At 32.8% G+C, this 19147-nt stretch overlaps 2 long non-coding RNA genes across 2 annotated transcripts; both read left to right on the forward strand.

Annotated features, from left to right (window-relative positions):
* Positions 1 to 1269: 1269 nt before the first annotated feature.
* On the forward strand, positions 1270 to 5018 carry LOC143056837 (uncharacterized). The gene is made up of 2 exons (XR_012972533.1): positions 1270 to 1628; positions 2139 to 5018. It is a non-coding gene; the product is annotated as an uncharacterized LOC143056837 (long non-coding RNA).
* An 8789-nt stretch (positions 5019 to 13807) lies between these two features.
* LOC143056389 (uncharacterized) lies at positions 13808 to 18721 on the forward strand. Its single transcript, XR_012972319.1, has 2 exons — positions 13808 to 13870; positions 17013 to 18721. It is a non-coding gene; the product is annotated as an uncharacterized LOC143056389 (long non-coding RNA).
* The last annotated feature ends 426 nt before the right edge of the window (positions 18722 to 19147 follow it).

A 19147-nucleotide genomic window follows, 5' to 3' on the forward strand; every position in this document is an offset into this window, starting at 1 on the left:
TCAAAAGACTTCGATGAATCCCATTTTAGAAATGAGGCAACAGAGATACTTTTCAATGTACATTTCAACTTAGTTTTTGGGAGTGCTATCAAAAAATGTTATTCATACATGTGCATAGTTACTAATGCTTTTCTGCGTCGTAAATATAGGAAGATTTGATACGTTGTAATCAGTTTTGAATAATCGTTCCTTTTTTATTTTTTTTGGCTAATTATGTTCCTTCACATAGTTTGCCGCAAACAGTCCTATCAAATAGACATGTTTCTTAATCCCCTTTGTTAAGCTCGCGAGAATTATTTCTCATCTGCTGATAATAGAATTGTTTTAAAACACATTTTATTAGAAAGTATAACCATACTCTTAGGTAAAAACTTACAAAATTGAAGATTATCAACCAACTGAACGAGTGCAAAATATGTTTCTAAAGGGTGCTTATAGTATTGATCAGAAGCACCTGAAGTCTCCCCAGTTTTAAGTTGGGTTTTTGTTGCACGGTCTTTAGTTTTCTATATAGTGTTTTTATACTGTTGTTTGCTTCTTTAGTCTTTGTTTTGCCATGCCGTTGTTAGTTTAGTTTCGCGTCTGAATGTCACTTTTGTAAAATTATAGACGTGATATAGACGAACAAATAACGGGAATGAAACTGTACAACTTTATGCAGACTTATTTCTCTGTAATCATTTTTTTAAAAACGTCACAAACCGTGTCGTATATCTGAATGACAATGTCTTTAAATAGATCATGAGAAAGAGTTTGCAATTGATTTTCTTAATTGAAAAAAGATAAACAAGTCAATTTAACTCTGATGATATAAAGAGGAAATTTAAATGAAAATAGAAAATTAGTAGTTGACTCTGATCGTTGAATAATGTAAAATGATACTAGACTTGTGATTCCATGTTTATTATGTAACTATTGTGAAAATGGGCTTTATTGAAACAATAAATCCGCTCACACCATTATGACTGATACGTTAAAAAAACAGTGCTGGAACTTATTGTTTATGTATTTCAGCAAAAAAGCGCGATAGACAACAACGTTTTGATTTATTTAATAGAAATGTGTTTAATTCGTGTCGAGTAGATTTTAAACGCCTATTTGAAACAAATTTCAAATGTATCCTGTTGTGTGTGAAGTTTAAACAAACACATCAGGTTGCTAAGATAAACATCCTATTCTTATTATTTGATACACAACAAACTTTTTGTTTTTTTATTTTTATATATAACTTCCATATTGATGAAATGCAGCTTTTCACTTTTATGTTATTTAAAGTTTGATTAATATTGTTAAATGATCCATGTCCCTATCCTTGATAACGCGTGAAGCATAACAGTTAACAAACAAACATTTTAATGTTTATATATTTAAATACTTTGGAATGATTTTAACGATGCATGACTTATAAAAAATCAATGAATTTGTATTATTTTACTTTTGACTTTCAATACCCTTTTTATATATATACATGTCAATACATGCAATACAAATAATACTTTATTCAATTTAGCGACGCCTTATGTAAAATATTTGCAGTAAAATAGGTATACACTTTTAATCACGACGAGGAAAACCTTAGATGTCCGTTTACTTATGGGAAATTTGCAATCCAAAAAACTTTTAAATTAGTAAGTGTTTGATTTTACCTTTAATTTTTACATAATATTTCATAAACTTACTTTTACGTATTACATTTTTAATCTACCATCAACACTTATCTTGTGAACTCTTGTGACCTTTATTACGTATGTAGTATTGTTGCTGTTCTATAAAAATATATCGACGAGTCATCGACATTTTGTGTATTTGAAGACAGATCGTTATGCCTATCATCATCTATTATCAACTTGACAGAAAATGTAGCAGTAACGAAATGACAAAAAAACAAAAGCATTAACAAATTACAAATGTAAGTAACCAACTAGTAGCTTTTCAAAATGTCAAGCTATTAACCGTGTAATATTCTGAATAAACTATATAGAAAGTTTCAAATAGCTCTTAAAAAAGTAAGATTGTCTATGATCAAGATAAACACAATGCATTCAATTGCTACTCTTCCTAGGATTGCCAATATTTTTCCGGTAAACTTTTCAGTACCATTTAAACTTTAAATCAAATATATCTTTCGCACTTTTCAGAGATGACGACGAATCCTAGATTTTGCAGTATATGTGACCAACGCCATATCACAAAGCCCTCAAGTGATTGGTGTTCCGAATGTAACCAAGCTCTATGTACCGAATGTAAAGATCTCCATTCAATTATCAAAGCTTTACAACATCATTCTTTGATACCAATAGCAAACTACATATCTCTTGGAACCTCTTTTTCTTTAGTTGATGGACATTGTTCCTTACACGACGACAAATATCAACTGTTTTGTCAATCACATGACTGCTTACTCTGTCTTACATGTTTAGAAGAACATATGAATTGTGAGGACGTGGTTCGTATCAGTAAGCTAACCAAAGATATAAAAACGTCTGAAAATTTTTTAGAAACTAAAAATGGTCTATCGGAGATTATACTCAAGTTATCGAAATTGCAAAGTCAGCTTGAGGATAACTTAAGGAATATCAAGATACAGAAAGAATCAGCACTTCGAGAAATATATCAGATAAGAGAAAAGATCAATAACCATCTGAATCAAATTGAAAGCGCTCTGAAAACAGAACTATGTGAAATAATGGATGATCAGTGCCACAGTGGCATTGATATGACTTTACAAGAGGTTAAAAAGGAGAAAGCGAATGTTGAACATTTCCAGCAACAGATTGAAGACCTCAGTAAATATGGATCAGATCTACAAACATTCTTTGGCCTGCGAAAGATAATTGCAAAAACTACCACCGTAAATCAGTACTTGCAGACCTTGGCGGACGATGGTAAATTAGATAGAATGACATTAAGCTGTGAAATCAATAAGCAAATTCCAGACTTCCTTGCGGATGTAAAGAGTTTAGGAATAATCCAATTGCAGACAATTCCGGGTCAGGTTATACTGGAGAGTGCAAAAGACACAACTGCACAGTTGGTAGGTTCGGGAAACAAATCTATTAGTGATCTACAGATTTCTTTTCTGATATTGCATGGTGGGCTTATTTTATGAATGTGCTCGATGAAACAGAAATTTTTTAGATTCTAAACAAGTTACTGCTTGCAAACTGATGCGTGTTTACATGGTGGTGCAGGATATTATGAAGATTTTGTTTATGTGATTGAGACACAATTTACCGAATTTCAAGAACTATCACATAAATATTAAAGAGACTATGACTATTGTGTTGTCCACTATGAGATGGGGACATTTGTGGGCTTATAGACGTGTTGTCGTATCTACACACAACATGACTACAAAATGCATCATTAACAAAGGTAGTTCTAGAAACAAAACTTTAATGACTCAGTTGAGAGAACTTTTCTGGTTATTGGCTGAACACAATTTTGACATCAGAGCCAAATTTATCAGTGGTCATAATAATGTTATTGCTGACGCCGCGTCAAGACTTCATGAACCAGGACAATTATCTAGGCTTTATGATAAACTTGTGAGCCACTTATTTTATATACCATTTACGACTATCGAGGTACAAAATCACATATTTTTTTTCACTTTTTTAATGCCAGATGAAGAAACAATGGAAACACAAATGAATTTTGGAGAACAGCGTGGTTCGCTTGAAAAGCGAGTGGTGGGATGTTCAATTTCAGGATTTTACCGTACCAATCTTAAGCCAAATTATGACCTAAAACCAGTGCCATGCACTACCAAAGCTGTAGAACTTTACATTGCTTTTCTTGTGGATGTGAACAACTTTGCGTTTAGCTCGATACTATCGTATTTGAACATTATTTCTGTGCTGTATAAATCGCACGACAAACCGTTCCCTATTGCAAGCTGTTGGAATGTTCGACATTTACTAACTGGTGTCAAACGGGAACTTGGTACCAGTCAAAATTGTAAAACACCTGTTACGCAATAACTGATGTTAAGATTTAAGTCAATTTTAAATCTTGAATGTCATATTAATATTATTTTTTGGGCTGCTTGCCTTACTGGTTTTTATGTTTTTTTGCGACCAAACAAATTTTTAGTCAAAGGTCCTTTTGATTCAGAAATCAATTTCCGGAGGGTAGATGTGCTGCCTTGTGGCTGGGGTATGTTTGTAACGCTCAAAGTAACTAAGACGCTGCGGTTTCATTCTAAGCTTATTGAGGTAATTTTCCCTTTGTTACACGGTCACCAGCTTTGTCCGTATGAAGACTTATCCCGTGTGCTGCCTTACCTGGAGATTCCTTAGATCCTTTATTTAGTTCGTCTGACAAAAGTTGTTTGTCTTATACTGTTTTTCTCCAATTCCTTTGGTTTTTTTGTTACAACACCTTGGCTATAATCCTCAAAAATATAGGGGACACTCTTTTCATAGGGGTGCTGCCACTTGGGCAGGATCTATAGGTCTTTCGGACAGTGACAATAAATTGTTAGGTTATTGGTCAAGTGATTGTTTTTACGCTATATTGATTCTGATATAGACCAGCGTCTCAAAGCCATGACATTACCTTCTTTTTAACAACTACCCTCTTCTTGTTTGGGATTGGGGTTATATTTTTATTATGTCATATATCATGTACAAGGGTGGTCTTAGGCTTGGGGTTACCAATGCAAGCTAATAAAATTGCCATTATTATATTATTGTTGTTATCTTAGATACCTTGTCACATCTGCTTGTCAATTAGCTAGAAAGGTAAAGTGTAATTTAGGATAAATGTAGTTTTAACCACGTGTATTAATATCACAGGGTTAGCTAGCCTTGAGACGACCCCTCACTAATGCGCAGCTTCGCAGAGATAGTGACCACATTGCATTGTGATCAGCTTCGTAAGCATGCAAGCACGTTTTTTCTTAAGCCCCGCCTACCCTCCCAGTAGTTTTGCTAAGGGTGTTGTGGTATTTTGCTTTGCTTATATTTGAATATTTTTTGTAGTTGAGTACTTGTAATACTTATTGTTTTATTGTATGGGATTATATTTTTTGTTATGTCATATATCATGTACAAGAGGGGTGTTAGGCTTGGGGTTATCAAGGAAATAAAATTGCCATTATTATATTATTGTTGTTATCTTAGACAGCCTTGTCACATCTGCTTGTCAATTAACTAGTGAGTTAAATTCATACTATCAAATTATTGGAGAATTTACTGGATGTTGTATTCTTCCAGATGAAAAGATTGTGCTATGTGATTGTAAAAATAACAGTGACTGCATACAAATATTGCATTCACATGGAGATCTCATTTTCAAAATCCCAGCGTCATCCCGCTATTATTCGGATGTAGCAGATATTGATAAACAAACGGTAGCTGTATTTTCAGACGTCCAACAGCAAGTATTTATAATAAATGTGGAAACACAATCCATAAGATCCATCCAACCCCGGATTCATGGTATGCAACAAAGCAAAAAGTGGGATCACTGTTACATTTTAATGTTGTGTCGACATTCTCCTCTTATATTTAATGCGTTTCCCTCGGTTTTGGTTTGTGACCCGGATTTGTTTTTTTCTATCGATTTATGAGTTTTGAACATCGGTATACTACTGTTGCCTTTATTTATGTTGCATTCAAGGGAAAGGCATCCAAAGTATTAATCTTCAAAGTGCTAAAAGTACTACGATTGTAAACTGCAATCTTAGTCCATTGTCTTCTATCACTTTTGTCGACAAAAGAATATTTTATACTAACTAAAAAAGAAATAGTGTGACATGTTGTGATATTGATATGAATAATATCATCTGCACGTACAGAGACACCTCTGTTTTGATGGGTCTTCGTAGAATTGCAGATGACAATGAAGGAAATGTTTACATTGTCAAAATAAACTTGTTGTATTATCTGCACACTGACAACAACATATGCAACTTTTATCGGAAAAAAGATGGACTTCTAAAACCTTATGCTATTTGTTATGACAAAAACAAAAATATTCTGTTAATTTTTAATCGAAAAAAATACGGGTTTTGTTTGATGTAGCAACGAAATTAAACAAATGCGTGTTTTTTTTACATTGTTTGTTATTTTGTTGTTTTGTTTTGTTGGTTTTATTTAAGATGGTATATGTGTTTTAATGAAAAACAAATAGTAGAGAAACTTGTGAGTAAGATGCTGGCAATTGTGTCAGCACATGTTTCTCATATAATAATTCAACAGTCTTATCTTTCTGAAAATTTTGTGAAGACAACGAATTTTCATGTTAAAAAAGTCCATAAAAAGTAACATCACAAAAATATTGAACTCCAAGGAAAATTCAAAACGGAACGCCCCTAATCAAATGGCAAAATCAATGTTAAAACACATCAAACAAATAGACAACAACTGTCATGCATGTGTTTAATAGTTGAACCTTTAATGGTCTTATCAAGTTTCAAATCTAAAAAAAATAATATTTGCTGAATTTTCAAAGTATCCGAAAGGTCCGAAAAATTGATGTAATGTATAAATCTGTTAACAAATGCAATGACGACATTAAATAATAAAATGAAACCTGACGCCAAAACCTAAGGTGCATTAGTAGCCAAAATTTCTATCAATAATCATCGAATGAAATATGTTTTTTTTTATCAAACGTTATATAAATTATAAACATGCATTGCATCAATAATTTCAGTAACATTTAAATGATCAGAAAGTTTTAACATATGATTTTACGTGTAATGTTGTTTACTTATTTCAAACTATTTTCCATCAAATTTTTAATACAAGTACACATAACACTGTATAGCCACGGTCAAATTTTCCCAACCATACAAACCAACTTATTGTCTTTTGTCTGGTTAAAGTTGATACGAAGTTTGTGGACTACCTTTTTATTGTTTGAAATTTAAAACACTAGATTGAGTATTAATTTAATTTAACAATTTACATGAATTTATCAAAAAGGCATAGTTGAATTCAACGAGTATTAAATACACTAAAGTAAGTAATCTACAATTAACAATAATTAAGATTTGGACAATATGACAGATAGTTAGTAATGATGAAAACTTACCCTATAAATCAAACTCCAGAATAAAAAACAATATTAAACATGATCATGATGATTGTGTTGTAAAAATAAAAAAAAAGTAATCGAAATAAGATTGGAATTCATATATATTTGTTTTTCGTCTCGAATTTAACTTAGAAATTCGTACTTTGTAAATCCCGCTATCTCAACTGTAAACGTCGTGTTATTAGATATATTGCATTAGTCATATGACAAAACAACTTCCTGGTTTAAATTCCGGCGACATTTTTATGTTACAATGGATACGTGTAATAATTAGATTGTCTTTCTTTTTTGTACTCACTTAAGGTTCATCCATACACGTAAACAAAAATGTGCGTGTTTACACCATGAGATTTTCTCTGAGTGCAGATAAAACTGTGAAATATTAAAAGATTTAAAGCCTGGCAGCTCCTAGAAAAATACATATTACATCGAATTAATGTTTTAAAAAGTTAAAAAACTTTATAGATTTTGATGAACATTTTCTTTCCTTGCCACAGAAGATGGTGAAATAAACAAACACCTAGTTTTCTTTGATACAGTCCACTCATTTACACTATTTAAACCACCTTTGTTGTGAGTAGATTTCTATTGTTCATTTCAATTAATATGATTTAATACAATCCTTACCTGAGGGGACCATCTTAAATATTTCACATGACTTTGTTTACTTTAACACTACCTGTGGCAAGGAAAGGAATGTTAAGCAAATTCCACAAAAGTTTTTTTCCCCAAAACTCCTGTCTATAGATGGACTGGTCTTAAATAAGCGAACTTCTTAAACCCCGCCCAGTCAAGTGAAATAAATCCAGTAATACCTTATATGTCTCGCTTACACATTGTTGTCAATATAATAGAACTATATACGACTGTCATACAAGTGAGAAGTTCAAGCAATAAAACCAGGTTCAATCCACGATGTTCTACATAAGTAAATGAATGCTCGAACCAAGTCAGGAGTATGGCATTTAGCCTTCATGAGTTTTGTGTGTTAAATCTTATGATTATAGCATCTGATAAAGGACTTTCCGTTTTGAATTTTCCTAAACGTTCTGTTTTTTTGTTATTTGAATTGTTTTGTTATAATAATAGTTTTATATTTCTTTATCAGCAATGGCATCAAATCCAAAATTTTGCGGTATATGTGATCAACGTCTTATCACAAAACCCTCAAGCGACTGGTGTTCCGAATGTAACCAGGCTCTTTGTCCCGAATGCAGAGATTTCCATGCACTGTCTAAAGCTTCACAAAACCATTCAACGATAGCGATATCTAACTACTTAGCTCTTGGTTCCTTCTTTTCTCAAATAGAGGGACACTGCTGTGTGCACGACGACAAATACCAATTAATTTGCCAACCCCATGACTGTTTATTATGTTTTTCGTGTTTAGAAGAACACGCGAAGTGTGAAGCCGTCATTCCTATCAGTAAGTTAAACAAAGATGTCAAAACTTCAGACTCTCAAAAGAGTCTATCGGACATCATATTAAATCTTACAAAAATACAATGTCATCTCAAGGGAAATGTTCAGGATATTGAAAAACAGAAAGAATCAATTCTTAAAGAAATAATTAAAATAAGAGAAGAGATAAACAGCCATCTGAATCAAATTGAAAACGCTCTAAAAACAGAATTAAATAAACTAGTTGATGATCAGTGCAAGAACAATATTGGAAAGACTTTGAAAGCGATACAAAAAGAGCGAACGAAGATAGAAAATTGTCAACAGCAGATAAATGACCTCAATGAATATGGATCAGATTTGCAAACCTTCTTTTGACTCCGAGAAATTTCATTAAAAACGGAAAGACTTTGAAAGCGATACAAAAAGAGCGAACGAAGATAGAAAATTGTCAACAGCAGATAAATGACCTCAATGAATATGGATCAGATTTGCAAACCTTCTTTTGACTCCGAGAAATTTCATTAAAAACGGAAACCACCTATAATTACTTGCAGGCATTAGAAGAAAATGGTAGCTTAGATAAAGTGAAAACTTCTCATAAAATTGATGGAATGATTTCCGGATTTTTTAAGGAAGTACAGAGTCTATGCTCGATTCAGGTACAGAAAATTCCTAGTAGTATTGTCTTGGAGAAATCAAAACACAAACAAGCGCAATTAGTTGGTGTGAAAAAAAGTTCTATCAATGATATGAGACTAAAATTAGAACATAATTTAAGATTAGCTATTAATGTTGCCGGATGTTGTTTTCATTCAGATGGAAAGCTTGTTCTTTGTGATCGTTCACGTAATGACAGTGTAAAGATATTGCATACACATGGAGAATTGAAGTTTTAAACTTCAATTTCACCAAGTTATGCATTTGATGTAACATGCATTGATGATAAAACTGTAGCTGTATCGTCCGACAACACATACCAGAAGCAAATTAATATCATAGATGTGGAAACAAAAGCAAGGAGATCAATTCCTACTGCAGATAAATGTTATGGAATTACACACAATGATGAATCACTAATTATTTGCGTCGAAGGAAAAGGAGAACAAACTGTCAATATCCATAGTTGAGAAAGTACTACGATTGTACCATGTGATTTAAGTTCATGGTCGAATATTATTTCCAGTGACAATAAATTATATTATACGAACAGTGAAAAACATACCGTTGTATGTTGTGATATGGAGGGTAATACTATCTGGACACTCAAGGACGAGAACATTGTTAAGGAACCTCGTGGTATAGCAGTTGACAATGCGGGAAATGTTTACACTGTCAGTAGCAGTCAAGGTAAATTGTGTTGTCTAAAGACGGACAACTTAGTAGACAACTTTTGTCAAAAGATGATGGACTTGTGGAGCCATATGCAATAGCTTATGACAAGATCAAAAATCGACTTTGTGTTGTAAATTTGGAAAATAACGGATTTTTATGTAACATTTTGAGACGATATTGAAGTTGACTTATTATTGGGTTTTTTTCGGATGATATTTTGTGTATATCAAGGTTTTATCGAGTTGTATTTGAATTATCTCTAGTTGACATTTGAATGAATAACAATAGGTAGTTCCCTCATTGTTTTCTTTATATGTACCTCAATAAAACAAACAAAAACAATGCGACCAGAAGTGACGAAACAAGAAAAAAGGCATTTAGATGTCCTCATTTAAGTATACTCTGTAATGCCATATTTTGTATCAATTGTAAAAGTACATTTTGCTTGGTTCAATAGAAATAAGTTAATAACACTTATGTTCAAATCAAACAGACATGAACAATATATATTAGTGGTTAACAGTTTAAGATAAAGATAGCAAGTGTCAACATGTTTCGTAAGTACAAAATGTAGCTTGCAGAAGTATTTAACCGTTGTTGAAATGTTTTCAATTAAAAGAAATCTTCTTATCAAGATAATTAAACAAATCGAATCAAAAAGTGTTTGAATATAGCTTTATAATTTTTTGCAATCCATATCTGATAGACATCGCGATAAATTATACTCCATCACAATATATTAGACTCCTTTTACGGACAGGACATATACCGAAGGTAACCTAGCTTTATAGAGTAATCTGCACCAGGTCCATCTACGCGGATGATTTGGGCTTTAATAAACTGCCAATACTAATGTACTACTATTAAAACTGGAATTCAATTTTAATATAATTTAGTTATCTGCCTCCTTATAACTAGCGTTTGTCAATGCGAAACCATCATTAGTATTGGCTGCTTCAATTGAAAGTTGGATTCATATGACTGCAAATTCGAAGCAGTGTAAGAAAGATTGCCTTCTAGAATATTTCCTCTGAAATTCGGAAAAGTTTAAGTCGGTAGGTGGTATGTTTGATAGCTATACATTGACAATGATAGAGAGAATATAACTATATTGTTGATTTCCAATACCTATAGTTATATTTTGATTTTAAAAATAAAAGGTGGTGTTTAGAGTGTGACAGGATGAAATAGAATGTTGATTTGCATGATTGTTTTTACGTATTAATTATAAAAGAGACAATATAGTATAAATGAAAATGAGACCATTTTTCACAAGAGACCGAATGAAATAGAAATTAACATCTTTAAGTCACCGTAAAGCCTTCAACAACAGACAAAGCGAAATACCGCAGAATCAGCTATAAAACGCCCCGAAATCACAAATGAAAAAATAATTCAAACAACAAAACTAACGGATTAATTCATGAACCAAACATGAACGAAAAACAAATGTGTAACCACCAACAAACGACGCCCTCTGAAATACATACAAAATGTAGCGTGGTTAAACATGTAAGCGGGATCAGAACCCTACCTATACCTTGGATATTGGTGTAACAGTACAGCAAAAGAACGAAGTATAAAAGCAAGTTGAAAAGTTTAAATCATCAGACGGATACTAACAAAAATACATCTAACAAAACACAGAGTGACCGGTTCTTAGATAAAGGCAGATGTGGTGTGAGTGCCAATGAGACAACTCTCCATCCAAATAACAATTTAAAAAAGTAAACCATTATAGGTTAAAGTACGGCCTTCAACACGGAGCCTTGGCTCACACCGAACAACAAGCTATAAAGGGCCCCAAAATTACTAGTATAAAACCATTCAAACAGGAAAACCAACGGTCTAATCTATATAAACAAAACGAGAAACGAGAAACACGTATATATTAAATAAACAAACGACAACTACTGTACATCAGATTCCTGACTTAGGACAGGTGCAAACATTTGCAGCGGGATTAAACGTTTTAATGGATCCAAACCTTCTCCCTTTTTCTGAAACAATAGCATAACATCACAACATAGAAAAACATACGATAAAATATCAATTGGCAGACTTAACTCAATCAAAAAACGTGTCTTGTATACATCCCAACAACAATTAGACACTAAGTACAGAATGCAGGTATACTCATATGTATTCAACTTCTCCTTAAATATCCTTCGAAAATAATCAAAATGGCAAAAATACCGAACTGCGAGGACAATTCAGATCGGAAAGTCATTTATCAAATGGCAAATGTTCAAACAAAAAATGTCGAAAATACTTGAATGAGCTGTACTCAATTGTATATAGAATTCAAATCAATCTAGAATGCCCAATTACACCAGTTTGACGTGAGAAAGTCTATACGTTACAAATCTGAAATAAGTTTATAAGGACATACAGACCAACCCATGCATCGTTATAAAAAAAGCCGAAAAAGAGATAGTCATTCTTCACATGTACTATCACCAGAAAGATAAATTTTATATCATTTTAGCATTCTGGCACTTACATACCAAGCATAATAATTCCATTAACGTATCCGTCTATTTGTTTGATAAACAATGGTTATAGCTGGTAGGAAAACTGACTTCATCACGTAAAACTACCGTAGGTTACTTTGAAAAATACGTTATATGTTATATTTACTATAAACATTTGCATATTCTAAAACTTTGTCATCGTCATCATCATCATCATCATCATCATCATCATCATCATCATCATCATCATCATCATCATCATCATCATCATCATCATCATCATCATCATCATCATCATCATCATCATCATCATCATCATCATCATCATCATCATCATCATCATCATCATCATCATCATCATCAGCAGCAGCAGCAGCAGCAGCAGCAGCAGCAGCAGCAGCAGCAGCAGCAGCAGCAGCAGCAGCAACAGCAGCAGCATGCTAGAAGCTGAAGTAGTACTTCTAGTTACAGCCGATTGCATTGAGCAATGTTGAGTGTGTAGGCAAAAGCAATATCTTTAGTTAGCTTTCTTACTAGCTGAACTGTGAAGTAATTATAAGGTTAGGTACACTATTCTCCTTAAAAGTCGCGTTGACTCTATATTTCTTTAGTAAAGTAGGTAAATTAGAGGTTTAACATGTTTAATTAAAAACAATAATTTCATAAATTGTAAATCTCGTCAGCAGTATAAAGTTAAAATATCATGCGATATAGTACACGTTTACATATCATATGTAAAATGTATTTCTTGGCTGACATTCAATGAGTGACTTTCCAATGGTTTAAATCCAGGTAAAATTATCATTTAATTTTAAAAATCCAATCCTTGTGGGTATGTATCTGTGTTTGTGATATCTGTGGGTATAGGTTAGGTTTCACTTTTATGATATTTTCCTGGTTTTAGTCTGATCATTATGATCGTTAAATATTGTTATGTGTAATTAGTCACGAGATTTCCATGTTTATTAAGTAACTATTGTAATAATGGACTTCTTTGACTGATCCGTTGAAATAACATGCAGTGCTGGAAGTTATTTTTTCATGTATTTCGGCAAATGAAGCATTACATGGTAACGTTTTGATGTATTTGATAGAAATGTGTTTTATTTGTGTCGAGTAGTTTTAAAACGCCTATTTGAACAAATTTCAAATGTATCCTGTATTGTGTTATAAAGTTATACAAGTTTAAACAAACACGTTAAGTTGCTATGATAAACATCCGGTTTTTTTATTATTTGTTATTTGTTCTTTTTTATATATAACTTCCATATTGATTAAATGCAGCTTTTCACTTTTATGTAATTTAAGAAAGTTAAAGTTTGATTTATATTGTTAAATGATCCATGTCCCTATCCTTGATAATGCGTGAAGCATAACAGTTTACAAACAAACAACTTAAATTATACATTTAAATACGATGGAATGATTTTAACGATGCACAACTTATAAAATCAATGAATTAGTCAATTTATGCAATAGTGTCATATTCAAATAAGCGACGCCTTATGTAAAATATTTGCAGTTAAATAGTTATACACCAATCGTCACTACTAGGTGACACTTAAATATCCGTTAACTTATGGGAAATTTGCTATCTAAAAACTTATAAATTGGTAAGTGTTTGATATTATCTTTAATTTTTGAGTAATATTTCATAAACTTACTTTGAATTCACGTATTACATATTTAATCTACTATCAGAACTTATCATATGCCCTCTTGTGACGTTTATTACGTATGTAGTATTGATACTGTTTTATATATTAGGTATATGATCAGGACAGCCTCGATGTTAGTTTATATGATATTTTAGGGGACAAGCATAAATACTCGTGCATTTTTCTTTGAAACTTTTATTTATTTAGAATATCAAAAATTCTAAATGAAAATGGTTCTTCCTTAGTTATATAACTGAGTATTGTAGAATTCTTTCTGTTCTTAATTGGAATTTTAACAAGACAGTAACAATCAAAGACAAATACTCACAAAACCAAAAGACATTTACGTCAACAGTTATAAATAATAAATAAGAAACAACACGGGAGTGAAATCAGGTGCTCCGGAAGGGTAAGCATTTCCTGAACCGTATACTGCACCCGTCGTGTTATTTCTTTGTTCAATTCGGTATTGATGGAAGGTTATTATGACTGAGGAAGAATTTCAGATATGATTTCTGACACACTTTTGTCATAATGGCCAATCAGCTCATGATGGCGACCGTAAAATTTCTTGAGTGGTGACCTTAATTTGATTGATTCATAGCCCTGTCTTAGCAACTTTTGAAAAAGCAGTATCCCTCCCCTCGTTCAACAAAATCAACTTACTTTGAGCTAGCTCTAGAGTAACGTATCAGTTGAGACACATATATTCTATATATACAAATGCTGGTGCCGCTGGGATGTTACTACACAGAAATAGAAAGTTGACTATAGGGAAATTAAAATCATCGCGTGTGTCATAAATTTTGGTATTCAACCTACCATTAGTAGCCATTTCGAGAAAAAGGTCTAAATATGAAGCAGATGTATCTGTGTCGGTAGTATCTTTAAATTCAAATTCACTTGGATATATTAAATGTAAGTGATCACTGAATCTATATTATTATTAAGAGACAGTACATCATCAATATACATATTATATTCATATTATGAAATTAAAAAACTGGGCTAATTTCTTTTCTCCTTTCTGTACAAGCCCTTGGATAAATTCTGCTTCATAGGCATATAAAAACAAATCTGCAAGTAGAGGAGCGCAATTGGTACCCATTGGTACCAAACCTCCAAATTCAACAAATATGTTGTCAATTTAAAAGTCCAGAATGGCATTGACATCCTCTTCTGTTAGATGGAATGACAACATATTTGTCATGGAGGCAAGACAACTCCTCTATGACCTGAGGGTCTTTAAAGATGAGAGGAGCTTTGGTGCTCATTGACCCTGTAAGCTTACTTACTCTAATCTGAATCAATGACCTTACTGATTTTACCCACTCCGAAAGAGTGCCAACCTCAACCTTTTCTCTTTTTGTCCAGTCTTTTGCAAAGCCCTCAACAGAATACATTAGTAGTTTGAAGTTCTGCTTCCAATTGATTGGCTGTGGCTCTCTGTATGTTAAGATCAATCTCAAAACGAGTTTTTCATTTCAGAAATAATAGTAGGTCATACAATTTGTATCTTTATGTATATATGTATGTATTTACATAAAACGGAGATACATCAATGGAACAGTTACGGTTTGAAAAGAAAAGAAAAAAAAGCATTAAATTTTCAAAATGTCACGCTCTTAACCTAAAATATTTTGAATAAAGAATAAAGAAAGTTTCAATACCTCTAAAAAAAAGACACGAAGGTATGAACTATGATAACTATTGTCATCGTTCATAAACCACATTTTTGGCAAATATATTTCATTACTAGTAATTATCCTCCATATACTATAGACATTTCACCATTGTTGTAAATACATTGTATAGTTTGTATAAAAGAGTCTTCATTTTTAAAACTTTTTAGACGGATGAGTTGGAATTTATTTGGTAGTTTTTGCTTTTTTTCTAAGAACCATACAATGGACTTATTACTATAGAAGAGATACCAAATAGATATTCAAACTAACAAGTCGATAACAAACTGAAAATACCGTGGCAACAACAAATTCAACGAAAAAAACAACCAGTACACACAAAAAAAGTAAAACTAACGACTAACGAACACGAACAATACAAACAACTGGGGTCAAGTTATATTAACATGTACGTCTACTATTATAAATAGGCATTTTACATAGTCCTTATTTTAATACAAACATTGACGTATTTCAAACAGACAGCTGCAGCTCTGAATTTGAGTATGACTCCTGTTAGACACTACATACGTTGACAAATACGATATGTCTGTGTTATCTCTCTAGCGACATGTTTTCGCAGTCTTAATCTTTAAAGAAGATAGAATAGTCATATCAACTATAAGTCCTATAATTTGACCGATGGTTGCCTTTAACAGATTGTAAATTTCATTGAATGTGGATTTACATGACGGATGATGCCTGCATATCAGAGGATGCATCTGGCAAATTATAAACCTGGTACCTTTTAATAGCTATTATTTGTGTGTTTCTCTGTCCTATATGTTCCCCCATTAACTTGTATTGTAGTCCTGTCATGTAATGTTGTCATTTTAATATGATGTTTAACATTGCCATAAAAGCAGGAGGGTTTGGCTAGCCACAAAACCAGGTTCAAACCCCCCCCCCCCATTTTTTTCTTACAAAATGTCCTGTATCAAGTCAGGAAAATGGTTATTGTTTAGTTCGTTTCTGTGTGTGTTACATTTTATTGTTGTGTTTCTGTTGTGTCGTGTTCTCCTCTTATATTTGATGTGTTTCCCTCAGTTCTAATTTGTAGCCCGGATTTGGTTTTTTTTCTCGGTCTATTTATGAATTTCGAACAGCGGAATACTAATGTTGCCTTTATTTACCTTGTCGATGCACCCGGTATCGCTTCTTTTGGAATTCATGCAATTCCCTCAGATTTTGTTTTATATTTTACATATATAACTGACTTCTGAGTCTATTTATGAGATTTGAACATAAACTATTGTTACCTGAATGTATATACTGGTTGGTTAGACATTCGGCGGGCAAAATAAAAATACAAATACATTCAATTGATCCTCCACCTCGGATTGTCACTTATTCTCCTGTACACTTGTCAGTACCATTTAAACATTAAATAAAATAAATCTTTCATATTTTTTCAGAAATGACGACAAATCATCAATTTTGCAGTATATGTGCTCAACGTCATATCACTAAGCCTTCAAGTGATTGGTGTTCCGAATGTAACCAAGCTCTATGTACCGAATGTAAAGATCTCCATGCAATTATTAAAGCTTTACAACATCATTCTTTGATACCAATAGCAAACTACCTATCTCTTGGTATCTCTTTTTCTTTAGTTGATGGACATTGTCCCTTACACGACGACGAATATCAACTGTTTTGTCAATCACATGACTGTTTACTCTGTCTTACATGTTTAGAAGAACATATGAATTGTGAGGACGTGGTTCGTATCAGTAAGCTAACCAAAGATGTAAAAACGTCTGAACATTTTATAAAAGCTAAGACGGGTGTATCGGAGATCATACTAAAGTTTTCGAAATTACAAAACCATCTTGAGGAGAACTTAATTGACCTCAAGACAAAGAAAGAATCAGCACTTCGAGAAATAACTCAGATTAGAGAAAATATGAATAATCATCTAAATCAAATTGAAAGCGCTCTGAAAACAGAACTATGTGAACTAGTTGATGATCAGTGCCACAGTGGTATTAATATGATTTTACAAGAGGTTATAAAGGAGAAAGCGAATGTTGAACATTTCCAGCAACAGATTGAGGACCTCAGTAAATATGGATCAGATCTACAAACGTTCTTTGGCATGCGAAAGATAATTGCAAAAACTGCCACCGCAAATCAGTACATGCAGACATTCGCGGACGATGGTAAATTAGATAAAATGACATTTACCTGTGAAATCAATAAGCTTATTCCAGACTTCCTTGCGGATGTAAAGAGTTTAGGAATAATCCAATTACAGACAATCCCTGATCATATTACACTGGAAAGTGCAAAGAATACAGAGGTACAGTTGGTAGGTTCGGGTAACAAATCTATAAATCATATCGAACTCAGTTTGGTTCATACTATCAATCTAAGTGGAGAGTTTACTGGATGTTGTATTCTTCCAGATGAAAAGATTGTGCTTTGTGATTGTAAAAACAACAGTGACTGTATACAAATATTGCATCCACATGGCGAACTCATTTTGAAAATGCCAACGGCATCCAGCTTTCATTCGGATGTTACATATATTGATAACCAAACTGTAGCTGTATCATCAGATGTCCAACAGCAAGTACATGTCATAAATGTAGATACAAAATCCATAAGATCCATCCCAACTCCTGATTCATGTTATGGAACAACGCACAAAGGGGGATCACTGCTATGTTGTATACAAGGGAAAGGCATCCAATGTATCAATCTTCAAAGTGAGAAAAGTACTACGATTGTAAACTGCAATCTTAGTCCATTGTCTTCTATTGCTTTTGTCGACCAAAGAATATTTTATACTAACCAAAAAAGAAATAGTGTGACTTGCTGTGATATGGACACGGGTAATATTATCTGGACATTTAGAAACGCATCTGTTGTGAAAGATCTTCGTAGAATTGCAGTTGACAATGTAGGAAATGTTTACATTGTTAGTTACAATCAGAATAAACTCGTTGTATTGTCTGCCGACGGACAACATCATAGGCAACTGCTATCGGAAAAAGATGGACTTCTTAAACCTTATGCTATTTGTTATGACAAAAACAAAAATCGTCTCCTGATATGTAATCGAAAAAATACCGGCTTTTTGTTTGATGTATCATAAAAGAACATAAACCAAATGCGTGTTTTATACTGTTTTTTGTTATTTTGAGTTTTTCCTGTGTTTGTTTGAATTTTTTTTTGTTTTTGGTGATTGCGGCAATTGGGGCTGTAAAATTCCGAGAAATTCACATTTCGTAAAGTTTGCTTAAATTTGTAATTAGGATTTCTAAAATTATTAGTCATGATAGATAATTGTACTAGTCTAACTCTTTGCTATACACAGTAGATATATTGTCCATTGTCTGGATAACGTTGACACTTAGTTTGTGAGACTATAACATGTATAAGATACAAGGGTCACACTTTGTCACGAGACGCTTTTTATCTGTAGCTGTATGCATTTACATCTTTAGTTTTCTTCTTACATTTAGTGATTTTTATATTGTCTGTCTTTTCGTCTGCCGCTATGGTGTTAGTTTCTCGAGATCTTCGATGTATACTAGTTTTAAAT

The sequence above is a fragment of the Mytilus galloprovincialis genome, chromosome 13, assembly GCF_965363235.1.
Source record: "Mytilus galloprovincialis chromosome 13, xbMytGall1.hap1.1, whole genome shotgun sequence".
Taxonomy (NCBI): Eukaryota; Metazoa; Mollusca; class Bivalvia; order Mytilida; family Mytilidae; genus Mytilus; species Mytilus galloprovincialis.